This window comes from Bos indicus x Bos taurus, chromosome 1 (assembly GCF_003369695.1).
Source record: "Bos indicus x Bos taurus breed Angus x Brahman F1 hybrid chromosome 1, Bos_hybrid_MaternalHap_v2.0, whole genome shotgun sequence".
In the NCBI taxonomy this organism is placed as follows: Eukaryota; Metazoa; Chordata; class Mammalia; order Artiodactyla; family Bovidae; genus Bos; species Bos indicus x Bos taurus.
In genome coordinates this window covers 101,668,919-101,689,799 of record NC_040076.1, presented here as the reverse complement: position 1 = coordinate 101,689,799, position 20,881 = coordinate 101,668,919, and the positions used below count along the sequence as shown (strand labels likewise).

Genomic DNA, 20,881 nt, shown 5'->3' with positions numbered 1-20,881 from the left:
TGATGAATGGTACTCCCATTTCTATGCTCACTGCCTCATAAAGTATGTGAGACTTTGCACTAGGTACAAAAGTCTTAAGTTATGAAACTGTTTATGACACAATAGGAAAATTGTCTAATTAAAATGAGAAAACAAACCAGAGTTAAAACATTTTATATTATTAGCAAACTTCTCTGATGTTTTCAGAATATATAAAACAAGCTTACAATACAAATACTGTAATTATTTCCCCCAGAATGTCTGAGAACTTATACCTACAATATAAAGTCAAATATTAATAGTTGGGGTTAATTTTAAGTTTGGACTAGATTACTTGAATTATATTAACAGAAATTCTAATCCAAGAAAAATACATGTATTGTATGTTACCTATAATATACATATCTGATTAACTGTTGTGCTCTTTCCCAAGTAGCACAGGAAAACGACTCAAAATATATCATGCTTTGGATAGCCACAAGGTTGCCAGCACAAAACTGAAAACTCGCACCAAGACATATTTTATCAGCTTCTTCCATCAGCATTGAGTTGCTAAAGAATTTTATTTTTTGACAGGTCAATCTTAACAATATGACTTCTAAAAAAAAAGTTTATTTATACTTCAGAATGTGGACTTCTGCCTGGAATATAGAAATCTGGAAAGATCATAATGATATCAATTTTAAAACAACAAAAAGTCAGTTAACCTGCAAAACCACAACTTTTCTTGAATTCACTGGTAACAGGTAAAATTGATAACTTGAAATTGAAGCTAGAAGAATGCAAGGAGACACAGAACACATTTGCTTAACCAAATTACATGGACACCAATGTCACACAAGCCAGTAAGGAAAATTCAGTTAAAATTTGTACTGAATTGCTAGAGGTTGAATGTGGCTCATATGAAAGTAACCCTGAAAGCCAAAGACAAGGGACATTTGTACCTATTCACAGGCTCTTTTTAAAAGAATCTTTTTAATGTGGGCCATTTTTTAAGTCCCCCACCTTTTTTAAAAACTTTTAATTTTGTGTTGGAGTACAGCTGATTAATAATGTAACAGTTTCAGGTGGACAGCGAAGGGACTCAGTAACAAGTATACATGTATTCATTCTCCCCCAAAGTCCCCTCTCATCCAGGCTGCCACACAACATTGAGTAGAGTTCCCTATGCTACACAACCTTGTTGGCTATCCATTTTAAATATAGCAGTGTGTACATGCTGATCCAAAACTCCTTATCTATCCCTTCTGCCTATCCTTTCCCCCTAGCAACCATAAGTTAGTTCTCTAAGTCTGTGAGTCTGTTTCTGTAAACAAGTTCATTTATATTTCTTTTTAGTTTATGCATATAAAGGATATCAAACTATATTTCTCATTCTCTGACTTACTTCACTTAGTATAACAATCTCTAGGCCTATCCATGTTGATGCAAAAGGCATTATTTCATTCTTCTTTAATGGCTGAGTAATATCCCACTGTATATACATACCACATCTTCTTTATCAATTCCTCTATCAATGGACAATAAATGACTTTTCATATGCTGAAATATTTTCCCTCTATACCCACTTCCATTCAGTTCAGTTCAGTTCAGTCACTCAGTTGTGTCCAACTCTGCTACTGCATGGACTACAGAACGCCAGGCCTCCCTGTCTATCACCAACTTCTGGAGTTTACTCAAACTCATGTCCATTGAGTTGGTGATGCCATCCAACCATCTCATCCTCTATCATCCCTTTGTCCTCCCACTCTCAATCTTTCCCAGCATCAGGGTATTTTTGAATGAGTCAGTTTTTCACATCAGGTAACCAAAGTATTGGAGTTTCAGCTTCAAAATCAGTCCTTCCAATGAATATTCAGGACTGATTTCCTTTAGGATGGACTGGTTGGGTCTTCTTGCAGTCCAAGGGATTCTCAAGAGTCTTCTCCAACACCACAGTTCAAAAGCATCAATTCTTCAGTGCTCAGCTTTCTTTATAGTCCACCTATCACATCCATACATGATGTGTATGGAAAAACCATAGCTTTGACTAGATGGATCTTTGTTGGCAAAGTAACATCTCAGCTTTTTAATATACTGTCTAGGTTGGGCATAACTTATCTTTCAAGGACAAGCGTTGTTTAATTTCATTGATGCAGTTACTATCTGCAGTGATTTTGGAGCCCCCCAAAATAGTCTGTCACTGTTCCCATTCCATTAAGTGGCTTTTTTTTCTTTTATGAAAAGTTGCTTTTCATAAAAAGCCACCATTTATGAATGGTGGCTTCTCTGGTTGCTCAGCTGGTAAAGAATAAACCTGAAATGCAGGATACTTGGTTCAATTCCTGGGTTGGGAAGATCCCCTGGAGAAAGGAAAGGCTACTCACTCCAGTATTCTGGCTTAGAGAATTCCATGGATTGTATAGTCCCTGGGGTTGCAAAGAGTCAGGCACAACTGAGTGCCTTTCACTTTCACTTTCATCATGAATGGATGTTGAATGTTATCACATGCTTTTCTTTCCTCTCTTGAGATGATCATGTGGTTTTTGTCTTTTCTTTTGTGGATATGGTATATCATATTGATTGACTTGCCTATGCTAAACTATCCTTGTGATTCTAGGATGAATCCAACCTGGTCATGATGTATGATCTTTTTTATGTATTGTTGGCTTTGGTTTGTTAATATCTTTTTGAGAATTTTTTGTTTCTATATTCATCAAAGATTTTGGGCTGTGACTTTTTGGTAGTTTCTTTGTCTGGTTCTGGTATTAGATATCTTGTTTGGGACCCTGAATGCTTCCTGTACCTAGCTATCTGTTTCCTTCTTTAGCTTTGGGAAGTTTCCATTCATAATTTCTTAAAATACACTTTCAGTCCCCTGTTCTCTTTCTTTTCCTTCCAGGATTCCTATTATGTATAGATTGGCATGCTTTCTATTATCCCATAGGTAACTTATTTGCTTCCATTTTTTTTTTTTTAATTTGGTGTTCTGTCTCTTGTCCTGATTGAGTGATTTCCATTATTCTATCTTTTAGATGACTTATTTGTTTTTCTGCATGATTCATTCTGCTATTCACTGCCTTTAGCTCAGCTTTTGAATTGGTGAGTGACTTTTCTAACATTTCTTGGTTTCTTTTTATAATTTCTAGTTCGTTTAACAGTAACTTTCATTTCTATCAATAACCTTTCTTAATTCTTTCCTTATTTTCATTATTTCCTTTTTGAACTTGGTATCTATTATACTGAAGAGTTCTGTTTCTTTCTTTTTTTGAAAGTGATAGAGTCAGGATTGATTTGTTTTTTATTTTTTTTTTTCAAACTTTAAATTTTTAACTTTGCATTAAAATATAGCCGATTAACAATGTTCTGGAAGTTTCAGGTATACAGTGAGGAGATTTAACCATGCATATACATATATCCTCTTGGCCACTGCCCCTGACCTCGGACGTGGGTTAGCTCCTCTCGGCGCATGTCCAAGGTCAAGGGCGGAGGCCAAGAGGAGCAACCCCACCTCCAAGGAACGGTGGCTGCACAGGTGCAGGAGGGCTGAGAGGAGCTAACCCACATTCAAGGTCAGGAGGGGCGGCTGTGAGGAGATACCCTTCGTCCAAGGTAAGGAGCAGTGGCTGCACTTTGCTGGAACACCCGTGAAGAGATACTCCACATCCAAGGTAAGAGAAACCCAAGTAAAATGCTAGGTGTTGCAAGAGGGCATCACAGGGCAGACACACTTAAACCATAATCACAGAAAACTAGTCAGTCTGATCACACAGACCACAGTCTTGTCTAACTCAATGAAACTAAGCCATGCTGTGTGGGGCCACCCAAGATGGGTGGGTCATGGTGGAGAGGTCTGACAGAATGTGGTCCACTGGAGAAGGGAATGGCAAACCACTTCAGTATTCTTGCTTTGAGAACCCCATGAACAGTATGAAAAGGCAAAATGATAGGATAATGAAAGAGGAAGTCCCCAGGTTTGTAGGTGCCCAATATGTTACTGGAGATCAGTGGAGAAATAACTCCAGAAAGAATGAAGGGATGGAGCCAAAGCAAAAACAATACCCAGTTGTGGATGTGACTGGTGATAGAAGCAAGGTCCAATGCTGTAAAGAGCAATATTGCATAGGAACCTGGAATATCAGGTCCATGAATCAAAGGAAATTGGAAGTGGTCAAACAGGACATGGCAAGAGTGAATGTCGACATTCTAGGAATCAGTGAACTAAAATGAACTGGAATGGGTGAATTTAACTCAGATGACCATTATATCTACAACTATGGGCAGGAATCCCTTAGAAGAAATGGAGTAGCCATCATGGTCAACAAAAGAGTCCAAAATGCAGTACTTGGATGCAATCTCAAAAATGACAGAAGGATCTCTGTTCGTTTCCAAGGCAAACTATTCACTATCACAGTAATCCAAGCCTTTGCCCCAACCAGTACCTCTAAAGAAGCTGAAGTTGAATGGTTCTATGAAGATCTACAAGACCTTTTAGAGCTAACATCCAAAAAAGATGTCCTTTTCATTATAGGAGACTGGAATGCAAAAGTAGGAAGTCAAGAAACACCTGGGATAACAGGCAAATTTGGCCTTGGAATATGGAATGAAGCAGGGCAAAGGCTAATAGAGTTTTGCCAGGAGAATGCACTGGTCATAGCAAACATCCTCTTCCAACAACACAAGAGAGGACTCTACACAAGGACATCACCAGATGGTCAACACTGAAATCAGATTGAATATATTATTTGTAGCAAAAGATGGAGAAGCTCTATACAGTCAGCAAAAATAAGACCAGGAGCAGACCGTGGCTCAGATCATGAACTCCTTATTCCCAAATTCAGACTTAAATTGAATAAAGTAGGGAAAACCTCCAGACCATTCATGTATGACCTAAATCAAATCCTTACGATTATACAGTGGAAGTGAAAGTGAAAGTGAAAAGTGAAAGTGAAGTCACTCAGTTGTTTTCAACTCTTTGCGACCCCATGGACTGTAGTCTATCAGGCTTCTCTGTCCATGGGATTTTCCAGGCAAGAGTGCTGGAGTGGATTGCCATTTCCTTCTCCAGGGGATCTTCCTGACCCAAGAATTGAACCCAGGTCTCCTGCATTGCAGGCAGAGGCTTTACCATCTGAGCCACCAGGGAAGCCACAGTGGAAGTGAGAAATAGATTTAAGGGACTAGATCTGATAGATAGAGTGCCTGGTGAACTATGGATGGAGGTTCATGACATTGTACAGGAGACAGGGATCAAGACCATACCCATGGAAAAAAAATGCAAAAAGAGCAAAATGGCTGTCTGGGGAGGCCTTACAAATAGCTATGAAAAGAAGAGAAGCGAAAAGCAAAGGAGAAAAGGAAAGATAAAAGCATCTGAATGCAGAGTTCCAAAGAATAGCAAGGAGAGATAAGAAAGCCTTCCTCAGTGATCGATGCAAAGAAATAGAGGAAAACAACAGAATGGGAAAGACTAGAGATCTCTTCAAGAAAATTAGAGATACCAAGGGAACATTTCATGCAAAGATGGGCTTGATAAAGAACAGAAATGGTACGGACCTAACAGAAGAAGAAAATATTAAGAAGAGGTGGCAATAATACACAGAAGAACTGTACAAAAAAGATCTTCATGACCCAGATAACCACAATGGTGTGATCACTGAGCTAGAGCCAGACATCCTGGAATGTGAATTCAAGTGGGCCTTAGAAAGCATCACTACGAACAAAGCTAGTGGAGGTGATGGAATCCCAGTACAGCTATTTCATATCCTGAAGATGATGCTGTGAAAGTGTTGCACTCAAGATGCCAGCAAATTTGGAAAACTCAGCAGTGGCCACAGGACTGGAAAAGGTCAGTTTTCATTCCAATCACAAACAAAGGCAATGCCAAAGAATGTTCAAACTACCTCACAATTGCACTCATCTCACACGCTAATAAAGTAATGCTCAAAAATCTCCAAGCCAGGCTTCAGCAATATGTGAACCATGAACTTCCAGATGTTCAGGCTGGCTTTAAAAAAGATAGAGGAATCAGAGATCAAATTGCCAAAATCCACTGGATCATCGAAAAAGCAGGAGAGTTCCAGAAAAGCATCTATTTCTGCTTTATTGACTATGCCAAAGCCTTTGACTGCGTGGATCACAATAAACTGTAGAAAATTCTTCAAGAGATGGGAATACAAGACCACCTGACCTGCCTCTTGAGAAACCTATATGCAGGTCAGGAAGCAACAGTTAGAACTGGACATGGAACAACAGATTGGTTCCAAATAGGAAAAGGAGTACGTCAAGACTGTATATTGTCACCCTGCTTATGTAACTTATATCCAGAGTACATCATGAGAAATGCTGGACTGGAAGAAGCACAAGCTGGATTCAAGATTGCTGGGAGAAATACCAATAACCTCAGATATGCAGATGACACCACCCTTATGACAGAAAGTGAAGAGGAACTAAAAAGCCTCTTGATGAAAGTGAAAGAGGAGAGTGAAAAAGTTGGCTTAAAACTCAACATTCAGAAAACAAAGATCATGGCATCTGGTCCCATCATGTCATGGGAAATAGATGGGGAAACAGTGGAAACAGTGTCAGACTTTATTTTTGGGGGCTCCAAAATCACTGCAGATGGTGACTGCAGCCATGAAATTAGAAGATGCTTATCCCTTGGAGGAAAAGTTATGACCAACCTAGATAGCATATTGAAAAGCAGAGACATTACTTTGCCAACAAAGGTCCGTCTAGTCAAGGCTATGGTTTTTCCATTGGTCATGTATGGATGCGAGAATTGGACTGTGAAGAAAGCTAAGCGCTGAAGAATTGATGCTTTTGAACTGTGGTGTTGGAGAGGAGTCTTGAGAGTCCTTTGGACTGTAAGGAGATACAGCTAGTCCATTCTAAAGGAAATCAGTCCTAGGTGTTCATTGGAAGGCACTTCCATTGGCCCCACCTCCAGTGTTGAAATGCAGGCAATCTGCACTGGTGTTCCTCAAGGTTCAGTGTTCACAAAGCTGCCAGCATGGATCCTTGGGTGCCAATATGTTGAAGAAGTCAGGAACCCAGAACAGAGTACCTGGACCTTCTGTGGGAGCAATGGAAGCAACCCAGACCCTGGCCCTTCTTCTGTGTGTACACTCCCGCAAAGCCCACAGATGCTGAGGCTGGACCCATCCCAGACACTGGAGTACCTGTTGTCTTGCTGGCAGAACTCACAGAGGCAGCAACAAGAAAGAGGCGGCTATGGTGGATCTAGCCCTTTCCTTGCTTGTGCATTAATAGTGGGATTTCAGTGGCAGTACATGTTCACTGTACTGTGAGCATGCCAAAAGTGAGGTTGCTATGGTGGGCCCTGGCCCTCTGTCCTTGCATACCTTAGTGAGGACATTTTGCTTCTGTGATGGGGCCGTGCTTCCTCCATGTACACCTCCCCTCCACGCCCCATCCAACCCCTTGTGGACCATACCACACTCAAGCCACTTCAGGCTGTTTCTGTGCAGCCAGCCCCAGTGCTCTGAAGCCCAGGGTTCAGCACCCAGACCCTGCATGTACCAGCAGGTGCATATATGGGCTGAGGATTTCAGTAAGGTAGCATGGATCCTCTGTGACCTCTGCCACCCCACCTAGTCTTTTCTTACAATTAGATTACCTTCGTAGTTCACTGTTGAGTCTCTGCCCCAATTATGGCTACCCTAGATAGAGTGCCATGCTGTGATGTGGAGTAAGCAGGGCCTGAGAATTAATTTGGCTTAGGCTAAGGTGTGGGATTGGACAGTGACCTCTTTCTTCCCTTCCTGGGGTGCCAGTGTACATATGCTCTTTATGAGTGGAATCCAAGAGTCTTACTGGCATTCTGTTGGTCTCAGTGGTCCTCCAACAAGACAAGAGGGTTTGTTTCTATATCTCTGTTCTTTATAAAGATGCTTATATACTTTCTGGATCACCAGCCCCTTTTCTTTACCTCGGTTCTATCATTCTACTGCTAATATGCCCACTTACGTTTACTAACAATTACATTAAATTTTGCAGTTAGAGTAACTGAAATGTGCAAAAGGGAGAAGACATTGAATAAGAGGATTACTATTTGAGCATTTTATAGATTAGAAAGACTACTGATATCTGTCAGATATGACTGGGATAACATCAGAAACAAGAACTGCATGCACAGCTTATACTGAGGAGAGATATTAACAGTCAAATCTATTGACATAGGCCAAATAATGAGAGTTTTTTTTTTTTAGTACTAGGAATTTAAACATAAACCTGAAATGAAACCAATTGCCTCACAATGAAGTAAATACAAAGTAAACCAATGATTTTGGCTTGAGATGTCTGGTTGAGTGGTCTGATGGAACGTCACAACAGGCTAAGTCACTGCAAACAATGGTTTCCTGGCTGTGACCACCAGCTGTCACTTCTAACAGGGCAGAATCATTTTAAGGGAATGGAAAAAGTGAGCACCACTTCTTACCGTGTTCTCCCTCATACTGCCATTCTCCCTCTGCCTGCGTCCTGGATGTAGCAGAGACCATCCACCAACCAGGACAGGGTAGGTAGGCCAACAGGGAGGGGCCAATCACTCTGTTCACCTACAGCCAGACTCACCCCTACAGCACTTCCTGTGGCTCTAGCCTGGACTCCTGTACAGGAATCTGGCTCTGGAAGTGGCAGCTGGAGAGGGTAATAAGACCTCCTGCTGCATGAAATTGGGTGAATGAATGGGTGAGCTGCAGGGGTCACTTGCAAAGTGACCAAGAGTGATAAGGAAACAACTCATTCAGGCAGATGCTTTTGAAACCTAACTCCTAAACTTGCCTGTGGCATGAAGAATGGCATCTCTCATGGGAGAGAAGAGGGTGAGAAGCCGTATTCTCACTACTGAGTCTTTCTAGGAGCCAGGGCTTCAAACCACAGACTCCTGGTTCCTTCTCTCAACCACCCCCTCTACTCTCCACTCTCCTTGTGCTTCTTCTTTGTCTTCTTCTTTGCTGACCTGCTGTCCTTTGATGTGTGCCTTGTCCTCTTGCCTGTATCACTCTCAGAGACTGAGCTGTCAGAGTCAGATGACTTCCTGTCTCTATGTTTACATTTCTCCTTTCTTTTTCTAGAAGAATTTCTCATGGTGTCAGGCTTTTCAAACTCTGTTGACTTTGCCTTTTCCTTCTCTTCCTCATAGGAGAGTACTTGGTCCCACCTGGTTGCATGAAACAATCCTTTGCAAAGTGGCTTTTACAGCAACACTTCTTGCAGGTGGTGTTCAGGACAGCCTCAAGGGTGATCTTCTGCCCAGTGTAATCCTGGAAGGACCGCCTCTGCCTCTCTTCTTGCTCAGTGATAATGTTGTTGGGATCAAGGTCCTTCCCAGTCCCTTAGTTGACAGCCTTCATGGAGAAGGATAATTTTATCCTATCATTTTTTGTCTCTCGGCCAGTAAACTTCATCCACACTTTGTCTCCAACATCTACTATCTCAGAGGGCTTATCCACGCAATAGGATGACATGTGAGTTCAAATCAGACCTTGCTTCTGACAGCCTGGAATTTTGATAAAGGCTCCATAGTCTATGACTTAGCAACCTCTCCTTGGAAAACAGTGTACAGAGCAGGCAAGTTCTCCATGGTCTCGGGTCTTCCTGAATTCATCCTTAATGTTCTATAGCTCCTCCATTTCTCTTCTGCTAAAGCTAATTGAAGTGTTTCGGTGTCAGCCTCTGGTCTTCCCCTTGCAGCATTAATGACAGATTTTTAATCACACAGAACTACCTCTTGTCCTTAAAGTATAATTCCAGAAATCAAGAATGGAAACCCATTATCCAAAAATATTGTATTTACTTCCTTAAATCATAATTTTCTTGGTTTCAAGGTCAGCTGTAGGACACAAATGAAAGAAAAGAAACAAAAAATAAAGCTGGATGTATGGAGGTATAAATTTAAATAATCTCATTTTATATATGTTTTATTATAGTAGTTAACATCTAAATTTATTTCCTACAATCAGCAAGAAATAAAGAGTTTGAGATTAAATCAGATTAGATTATATTTTGAGTATTCTGTTGGTCACTTTGTGCAATAAACGGGGGGAGTACATGCTATTTGTTTGAAGAACATCTGTCCTACCCTTGCAACAACATCAACATTCAAGTTAGTGCCAACAAGCCCAAGTGAATTGCTTTTGAAATGTCATGAGCCTACATTTCTCTTTCAAGGCCACTAACAGAAAAAGAATTTTTGAAAAATCACCAAAAGAAGATAAATCTGCAAAGGAAAATGACTAAAAGTCATGTAACACAGAAAAAATAGCATTCAAAACAGAGAAACATGATCATAAAAATCATTTAATAACTGAAAATGTACAATGTTATGTAAATCTAGGTTGCTTATTATAAAAAATAATTTATTGATTGAAATAAAATTCACTACTTGAAATATTTTGAATATTTCAGGTTGTGTTCCAGTTACCTTGATGTTAAGGAAAAAAAGAATTTATATTTAAAAACTAGTTCCCACAAACAATTACCTCAAAGATAAAACACTTTAATATTATAATAACATCCTGGAAGAGTTATTAGAGCAAATTGTTGAAGTAAGATAAAACAGCTGGCATTATGGAATAAAAATAGTTTCCAGTAAAGAAGAGAAAATGAAGGGAGTTCACATATACTAAGCCTTGGTATAAAATACTGTGCTATACTCTTATCTCATTATTTTATTTTACCCCCTCCCCCTGAAAAATGAACACTGCTCTAGAGTTACAGGTGTGGAAGGCAAGGTTCAATGACAGTCCGTGAAAGAGCTAGAGATTTCTATCTCCAAAGTCCATGTTCTTTGCATGAAAGCATAAATATCTGGAGTTTAGCCTATCATATATTTTAAACAGTAAATAACAATTTCATGCCCAATATAATCATGAATAAGCTCCAGCACTATCTGAATCACCAGGGTGAATTCCCAGAGTTCATCAGGTCATTTTTATTTATAAAGATATTAACTTGATACTGAGAGTGTACATGCAGGAATCACATCTTAGCAGCAGTGTATAAGTTTCCAATGAGGCACTTTGCCAAGGATACTTTGTTTTTCTCTTAACCATGGAGACTGGAAATGCAGAAAGGTGGTAAAATTTTTTGAATTAAGTAGATAATGAAAAATGCACATAAAAGATAAAAATTGTTGCATGTCCATGGGCGTCTGTACAATCTTAAGTGTATCTAAGACTCCTTAACCATCTCCAGAAATTCTAAAATAATCCATATATAGATAAGTCTGTGATACCAAATCAGTTCAGTTCAGTCGCTCAGTCCTGTCCGACTCTTGGAGACCCCATGGACTGCAGCACACCAGGCTTCCCTGTCCATCACCAACTCCTGGAGCTTGCTCAAACTCATTTCTATTGAGTCGGTGATACCATCCGACCATCTCATCCTCTGTCATCCCCTTCTACTCCTGCCTTCAATCTTTCCCAGGATCAGGGTCTTTTTGAATGTGTCAGTTATTTGCATCAGGTGGCCCAAGTATTGGAGTTTCAGCTTCAACATCAGTCCTTCCAATGAGTATTTAGGACTGATTTTCCTTAGGACGGACTGGTTGGATTCCCTTGCAGTCCAAGGGACTCTCAGGAGTCTTCTTCAATACCACAGTTCAAAAGAATCAGTTCTTCAGCTCTCAGCTTTCTTTATAGTCCAACTCTCACATCCATACATGACTACTGGAAAAATCATAGCTTTGACTAAATGGACCTTATTTGCCTTTGACTCTATAGAGGCAAATAATGTCTCTGCTCTTTAATATGCTGTCTAGGGCATAGCTTTTCTTCCAAGGAGCAAGTGTCTTTAAATTTCATGGCTGCAGTCATCATCTGCAGTGATTTTGGAACCCAAGAAAATAAAGTCTGTCACTGTTTACATTGTTTCTCCATTTATTTGCCATGGATACCAAATAGCAGCTATAATATTTACTTTAATGGTTAATTCTTCCAAATAAATGACCAAAAGTGTACCACTGTGACATTCAAAACTGTAGCATTCAAGATTTTTCATAGACAGCTCTTCCCTTTGCTGACTACCCATTCTCTTTACCCTGAATCATTACCTAAATCTTGCTTATGGAAACTGCACTAAAATAAACATTTAACTCAACAACTGAATATGGTCAAATCAGTACCTTACTGATTCTAAGGTAATTCAAGGGCTTAGAAATTATTACAGTATGTCTCTGATATATGCTTATTAATTTGGTTAACAGAGGGCAGATAGCTCTTTAAACAGTTTATGAAATACTGTTAAAAAAATTCTAGACCTTAATATTTGCTTCATATCTATGGAGAAATGAAAGATTATTCCATAAACAGTGTTAGAAAAAGAGGGTAGTCACCTGGAGAAGAATGATATGTTGCATTTTTACCTCACCTTTTCTCTAAAATTGGACTCATATGTCAGGATTTATAAGAGGGGGAAAAAGCAAGAATCAAAATAGTGCGCATAAAATGCAGCATGAACATATATTACAATCTGAAAAAATAGCATTCTACTGAAAACCATATATATATTTATATTTATGTTACATATGTTACATATATGCACTATACACACCCACCCATATGCACACACCAGGTATTATTTCTGGAGTCTTTTCCTTTTTACTCCTGCTGAACTTCATGAGGCATTCATCTTGGAAGGCTGCTTGGTCCAGAAGAAAGAACTAGAATAAGAATTAGTAGCTCTGTATATGGAGAAGGCAATGGCACCCCACTCCAGTACTTTTGCCTGGAAAATCCCATGGGCGGAGGAGCCTGGTAGGCTGCAGTCCATGGGGTCACTCAGAGTTGGACACGACTGAGCGACTTCACTTTCACTTTTCACTTTCATGCATTGGAGAAGGAAATGGCAACCCACTCCAGTGTTCTTGCCTGGAGAATCCCAGGGACAGGGGAGCCTGGTAGGCTGCCGTCTCAGGGGTCGCACAGAGTCAGACATGACTGAAGCAACTTAGTAGCAGCAGCTCTGTATACAAGTCTCAGCTTTAACATTTCCTGACCATATAATCTTGGGTAAGTACTTGAACCTCTTTGTCTCAGTTTACCTCAAGTATAAAGCAAAGATTAAAAAACCTTATTTTAATAAAATTCAGTGTGTCATAGTAGCCTCAAAACCTCTGACTTGACTTACTAGGACATACTGACTTTTAATCTTTGTTTAAACCTTATTTTAATAAAAGTCAGTGAGTCCTAGTAAGTCAAGTCAGGGATTTTGAGGCTACAAACCTAAGTCTAAGGGTTTGCTTTGTTATTTCTTGGTTTTGGGTCCTTGAAAAGTGACTTAAACCATTTACACTTAATATTCACAACTGATATCGAGGATAATATCTATCTCCTAGTGGTGCCAATAAAAACAATGAGGCTCAGAAAGTTTAAATGATTTATTCAGAGATATAAGATAGTGACAGACAGAAAAGTCTACATCTGTTGTCTGATTAAATTTAACCTATTCACAACATTGGCTACCCAGGTGGCTCACTGGTAAAGAATCTGCCTGCCAAGCAGAAAACCCAGGCTCGATTCCTGGGTCAGGACGATTCCCTGGAGGATGAAATGGCAACCCACTCCAGTATTGCTGCCTGGGAAATCCCATAACAGAGGAGTCTAGTGGGCTACAGTCCTTGGGCTCACAAAAGAGTCAGACACAACTTAGTGACTAAACAACAACAAATTCATAACATTGTAGATCATATTTTCAAACAAAATGTCCTTGATAGCAATATAAAAAGATAAGGACACACATAAATTTTCTTAAATTGCTCTAGATTAGCATGAATAGTACAACTCTAATTATATAACTAAGAAAATTCTTACATACTTTGGGGATTTACAATATATTGACTTCAGAGTTTCTTATTAACATTTAATTGCCTTAAAAGCAGTGAAAGGTTGAAACATCATATGATTAATTTTTAATGACATATTTTCTATCTCTTTGAAAAAATATATTATTTAGCAAAATAATTTGAAAATCAAAATATACAGGATTTATTTTTGTATTGGATTTTTGTGAGAGAGAAGGATTTGGAGGTAAGCTTCAGGATAACTAAATATAAATGGCACAACACAGGCTGGAAATTAGTATTAATAACTTGAATATATTTTAGCTTTGGCTAACAGCATATGTCCCTTTCTACACATTCTTTAAATTCAACTTGTTTTGGAATATTTGAAATAATTTTAATATTTGCTTTTCTCAAATTAAAACAGTACAACAAATGCTATATAATAAACATGATTCTGGCTGTAGAACCCTGACAATTCACAGTCAATCTGGCTAAGAAACTGTACACTAATTAATACAAACGGTTATCTTGAAGAACTCATATTTAGAGCATCAATGTAAAACATATCCAATGCCAAAGTCAAATTTAAGTCTATCAAATAGTTTTGTTGTTTAAATGTTTCCTTTGGTTATGACATTTTTCCCACTACCATCACATTCAAATAGTAAATTTATTTTAGCAGGATGAGTTACACTTATCCTTACTATCTAAAAGATATATTTTCACATACATAAACATCAGTCAGAAATCAATGTCAAATTATGGAAACTCATTTGAATAAAGAGAAAACTAAAGGGAGTAGATGACAGTACCATATACCCATAATTGCTAAAATAAAAGTTTGAAAGCTGAGTTGATACACAAAAAAATATAACTGAATATTATTATTAAAGATAAGAGTAGAAAAAAGTCTTAGTACACTATTTTTCTTTTTTTAATTCATTAGTTGTTCTGTCATGTCTGACTCTTTGCAACCCCATGGACTATAGCCCTACAGGTTCTTCTGTCCATGGGATTTTCCAGGCAAGAATACTGGAATGGGTTGCCATTTTCTTCTCCAGGGGATCTTCCTCACCCAAGGGCTGAACCTGGGTCTCCCTGCATTGCAGGCAAATTCTTTACCAACTGAGCCACTAGGGAAGCCCAGGTACAATATAGTGAACTACAGAAGGAATTCTTTCCATTCAGGTAAAAGATGTTTTAAGTAAAAGACTATGAAATGAAATAAAAAGCACTACAAGGTGGTTAATAGATGCTTGTTTAAGGACCAGGTAAATAACCATAATACATTCCTTACTTCCAAGCTCTACTCAGAATTTAGAAACAGGTATTTGAAAAAAACATTTCAAGATCTCTGAGTATTCTTGGTCACTGAGTTAGAACATGTTTTTAATCACTGAACCTATGCGATAATTAATGATAAAACACATATCAAGAACATGTACTTATTGAATCAAGGGCATTATCAAACTTACTTTCATTTTTTATGCAAATATAAATGAAATAAAGCCATAAATTAAAGGGTTGTTAGCATTGTGTTTTGATTTTGTGTAGGCTTGCTGGGTAAAGATCTGAATTTTATGATGCTTCATAGTGTTTACCCTCTATCACATATTCAGTCCACAACTTCTAGAATAAGTATGTTTTGAATATCCTAAATAACTGTAAAGTGTAGGAGTTACATAATTTACAGAAATAACAAGGCAATATACATGGCATTCTGTGGTTTCATCAAACATGCCTAAAAGTAAGACAAAAAACATTCTGATTATGACTTATAAAGATGCTTTTCACAGCATTCTTTATTTCTTTTGTCAAAACTGTTGGGACTGTCATTTTTTTTAATAGACAAAACTCAAATGTAGTTATTAGATGTTATGCCTTAAAGGATAATGTCTTCAAGTGTGGAACTTCAAATGAAGACTTTAAGAAGGCCATGTAAGAGTATCATGAAAATTAATTTGCTTACTGAGAGATGTAAGCAATCAGATCTGAAGACATTCATACTATCACAATAGCCAAGCTATCAGAAGATAGTTGATAAAAGCAGATGTCCCAAGCCATTCTCTGAGGCTTTCTGCTATCTAGGTTCAAGAAAAATCAATGGGAAAACTAATTTCAATTGGCAAAGAGTAAAAGATATTTCCTCACATCATTAATATGTACCAAGTATTTCATCACTGTAACTGCATAGACAAAACTTATTCAAATATTTACTTAAAATGGGTACATTTTATCACATGTAAATTTCCTCTTAAAAAGCTGCATTTCAAAGTTTATAGGAATTGTAGAAATACTGTGAATAAGAATCTAAGACTCACCCATATATAGTAACCACGGTCATGAATTCCTTCTAGATTCAGTCTTGAAGACTTTTACAAACATGCCTTCATCAAACTAACTGAACATTAATACTGTTTCAGTATTCACCAGATGTATGTGGTCATAAAAAGGCCTGTTCAGGGTCCACACATAGATTTTAGGACCTATCAAATCTGTATGTTTAACAACTTTATGACGTGATTACTAGAATTTGCACATTTGAAAAACAGGGTTTTTGTTTCCCCAGTCCTGATTATGATTATTCTTCTACCCAGTTTTTCAAGCAAAATTCTTTCAGCTTTAGTTTCTATTATTTGGTGAAATGTCCACAGTTTTATGGACTTCTGCTTTCCAGAATTCCAAATATTAGGGTATGCACCGACGACATCCTAATCAAGAATTCAAAAAAGAATAAATACAATAAAAGGCTAAAGATCTCCTACTTTGGTTCATTACATCAGGTAATGGAGTGAAAGGAAAGAAAAATATGGCATTTGCACTTCCAATGTCACCTTCCTAGGTATAAACGCATTAAGGTTATGAACTTTGGTCAAAAACAAAGAAAAAGCTTCAAGCACTTTAGAAGCAATTTAATATCTTGAAACAAAACATGAGCAAAAACCAAAAAGGACTTTATAATTTCACTGGTGCTAGTGGTGCTCAGTCACTCAGTCATGTATAACTCTTTGCAACCCCATGGACTGCAGCCTGCCAGGCTCCTCTGTCCATGGAATTCTCCAGGCAAGAATACTGGAGTGGCTAGCCATCCCCTTCTCTAGGGGATCTTTCTGACCCAGAGATTGAACCTGGGCCTCCTGCATTGCAGGCAAATTCTTTACTGTCTGAGCCACCAGGGAAGCTGTGTGTGTGTGTGTGTGTGTGCGTGTGTGTGTATACATATATATATATATATGTATATATATGTATATATATGTATATATATGTATATATATGTATATATACGTATATATATGTATATATACGTATATATACATACATAGACTATATACCCCATGAGGTATATAGGGGTCACACAGAGTCAGACACGACTGAGCAACTTTCACAAAAAATATATATATTCCTACCAGGGAAGCCTAATAAGCCTTTTTTTTTTCTTTCTTTTTTAGGAAGACTCTGTTAAACAAATAATTGCTTTATTAATACAAACTATTAATACATACCCAAATTATAAAGTGCTAAGAAATTTAAATATCTAAGTCATAGCAAACAGGTGGCAATTCAACATCCAGAGTTGACAGAATACTTGAGAGAGACTGCAACAGATTAGACTCCCACAGCGGAGGAGACATCTTCAGAGGCGAAAAGGGGCCCACGTGTAACAGCTGTTCAAGCTCCCTCTCCTCATCAAGGATCATGAGAGGCACTCCATTCAAGGGGAGGTGTTGCATCTGGTGCTCCTCAGGCAGGTTAAAACTCTCAAAATCTAGTGGATTGAAGGGAAAGAATTTTTCTATTTCCGAGTAGGTGTCATCTGAGGCAGGAACATAACTTTTTGCTTTAAGTCTTCTCAGCAATCTTTTTGGTAAAGAAAGTTGTCTGTTTCTGTCTGAGCGGTCCATTCATCTTAACCGATTTTTCTGTAGCTCTGTTGACAGTTCCCAAAGTCTTTCTGGCAACTTTTGGTAAAGCTGGTGGAGCATCAAACATTTGTCAACACGTGGCATTGAAATCTGAGATCTTCCATCTAAAGCTTTGACTGAAGGCACAGACCCCATGTTCAGCCTGTCCTTAGAAGCCACATGGGTGCCTGGTTCATATATACATGTATGTGTGTATATATATATATATATATATATATATACTATTCCTCCTTCTCTCTCTTCCTTTGCTCCATCTATCCACACAGATGTAGTTTTCTAAGAGTATTTCCTGGCTGGCAAAACTGGTGGTAAGGAAGAAATAAGGAGAGAAAGGGTCTTATTAATATATATGTAAGAACAGTGATGTAGAATTTTAAAATTTTAATGTGATCACAAATATTAATGTTTTTAAAACTGGGGAAAAGAGACCAGACAACTAAGGACTAACAATGCATCATTTTGTTGAAATTCTTTTATTCTTTATCTGTTTTGCATAATATTTTGCTTCCTGCCTACCATTGCTGTCTTTCTTCTCTCTCCCTGACTCCTGACCTTTCATTCTACTTCACACTTTCTTGTTTCTTGCATTTATTAATCCGTATATAATATGATTGCTTTCTCTTCAGGTGAACAGCTTATCAAGTTTTTATAGTTATGTACTTTAAATATTTTGGAGGACAAGATTTGACATAAAGTGGATACCACTTAATAACAAGCTGTATTTAATTGCATTTACCTCTACTTGTTTTAAACTGATCTTTGTCCAGTACAAAAATCCTATGATAACCATCCATAAAAATTATGAGATAGCACACACAATTTCAGGGTCAGCTTTTCCGCACGTGGTTGAAAACACCTGCTCTTCCGAGGCATATACATTAAGTAAAACCCAAGATTTAGAATACAAATACTCTTGGAATATGAGTCTGTCAGACTTTGCAAGGGAAAGATAAATATTTCATTTATTCAATTTGTTCTTGCCTTTAAAAGAAAAATACTTTTGAGAATGGCTGATAAAGAACATCCAGCACTTGTTTTCATGGAAATCGATGCTCTGTGAAGCCATTTACTAAACAGCACCTTGATTGCCTGAAAGAGTCAATGTGTCTTATAAAGAGATGTTTCCAGGAAGCACAAAGAAAGTCTAGTACATTTACACAGTGCCATTTTTTTAAAATAGGCTAAATAATTTGTTAACATGGTTTATCTTTCAAAACATTTTGAAAACAGAAGACTTTTAAAGTTGAATAATCATTTTAGCAAGGTGAATCCTTCAGAGATAACAGAAAATTCTTGGGAGATACAATTAAAGTTATGACAAAGTACAAATTAAAAATTGAGCACATACTCCAGTATGAAAGCTTCCACATATCTAGATATAATTCTGAAGAAACTTACATAATAAAGCTGTCATTTCTTAGACAATGTCATTTCATGAAATTACAGACTTTTCTTATCATGGTTATATTTTATTAAAATTATAAATTTACTTTCTCATTCACAATCGTTTTAGTCACCAATTTTAATTTTGATACTCTCTTAAGTCTCAGAAAATATATACATATGTACAATAGAAGTAGTAGGTATGTATGTGTATATATGTAATATGTATACAGGTATATGTGAATAGATAAAACAACCATATAGGTATGTGGATATGTACAGTAGGCATATAAGTATGCAGAGGGTAATGTGTGTGTGTGTGTGTGTGTGAATGTATTGATAGGGACTTTGTTTTGACTCTACATCCTGTAAAATGTAAGTCCTTAATAGGTAGGTAATGAATGACTTAAGTTCCAAAATTTAGTATTAAACTTAAACTGAAAAATCTTTTTGTATCCTTGAAAATATACTATTCAACTATTCAAATGTGGCTATTTCAGTTATCCTCAAATATGAACTTTTCTTCTGAATCTCATGCCACAGGCTTTACTATTTTCTTGAGATGAATAAGGACTACCTTATTGCACAATACTACTGACCTACAACCTATTATATAACCTAAGTTAAAAAACATCCTAATAGGACATTCGTTTTCTAACTTCAAGATAATCCACCATGAACAACCGGCTTTCAAAGTGTCCTTCATAAGTTATTTTTCACACGATATTATAAATAATAATATTGCAATATTCTTATTCAGGTAAACATTTTCATAAACTTTTATGCATATAATGGCAATATTATATGAAACAAAAACAATATAAGGCTAAAATATGTGATTCATTTACTCAAAAAAGCATGCTCCCAAGCATTGCTCTAGGAACCAAGAATAAAAAATAAGACAGATATGATCCATGTTTTGATAGAAATTAGTCTATCAAATTAACAAGACTATGACATTATTTACATAATGATACAACACTCTTAGTCACATTCCATCTTGTGATAGAGGTGCTTTAAATTAGGTAAACATTAACAGAATTAACCTAGAATGAAAGAGCTATAAAGATATTACTAAGTATACACTAAGATTTTACTAAGTAATATATTAAGATTTTACTGAGATATCGTCTAGCTTTATCTTTTTATGTGCCAGTGATTCTACATGGTCTCAAATCCCTGACCTCAGCACCTGGAGATCAGGCTGCTGATCAATACAAACCTCACCATCTCCCCTCCTGCCATCAGAAGATACATTCTCTGCTAAATACCCAGGAATGTTATAAGTCTCTCTAAACAATTGCTCTCATACTGCCTTGTTTCACTTCTCCCCTAATCCTCACAGTCTTCCTTTAATGCTTATAAATTTCCAGTTTTCTCAGTATTTTTAAACTATTGGCCAATCAGAAATCCTGAGAGAATCCCATTGACTGCCTAAATGTGTCTAAACTGGGAAAGCATGTGTCTAAAATGGGAAAGCATGACTTCTAGAGAGGTTCATCTGAAGGGCTGAATCTAGGGTGACACATAAAGTTAGGCACATTGCTCTCAGTAAGTCACACCCACTCCCTCTCCCTAAGGCCATATTCAGAAGTCTCACTGTAATGGGAATAACTCTCTGATCTCCAGGATGAGCTGTCTGTAAGGATGCTCCATCATTCTATGTCAAATGAGCTTTCTCATTCAAATACTACATAATCCTAAACGCAATGAGTAAACATTAAATGGTTTCAGACAGGGGAGTAACATAGTCACATTTGAATTTTAGAAAACCCTCTAAATGCACGTAAGGAAGATACACTGAATAGTA

The 20,881-nt window shown here is 37.5% G+C and overlaps 2 pseudogenes; both read right to left on the bottom strand.

The window, feature by feature from the left end:
- Positions 1-8,892: 8,892 nt before the first annotated feature.
- Positions 8,893-9,589, bottom strand: LOC113897956 (annotated as a pseudogene).
- A 7,703-nt stretch (positions 9,590-17,292) lies between these two features.
- Positions 17,293-17,865, bottom strand: LOC113897940 (annotated as a pseudogene).
- Between the last annotated feature and the right edge of the window lie 3,016 nt (positions 17,866-20,881).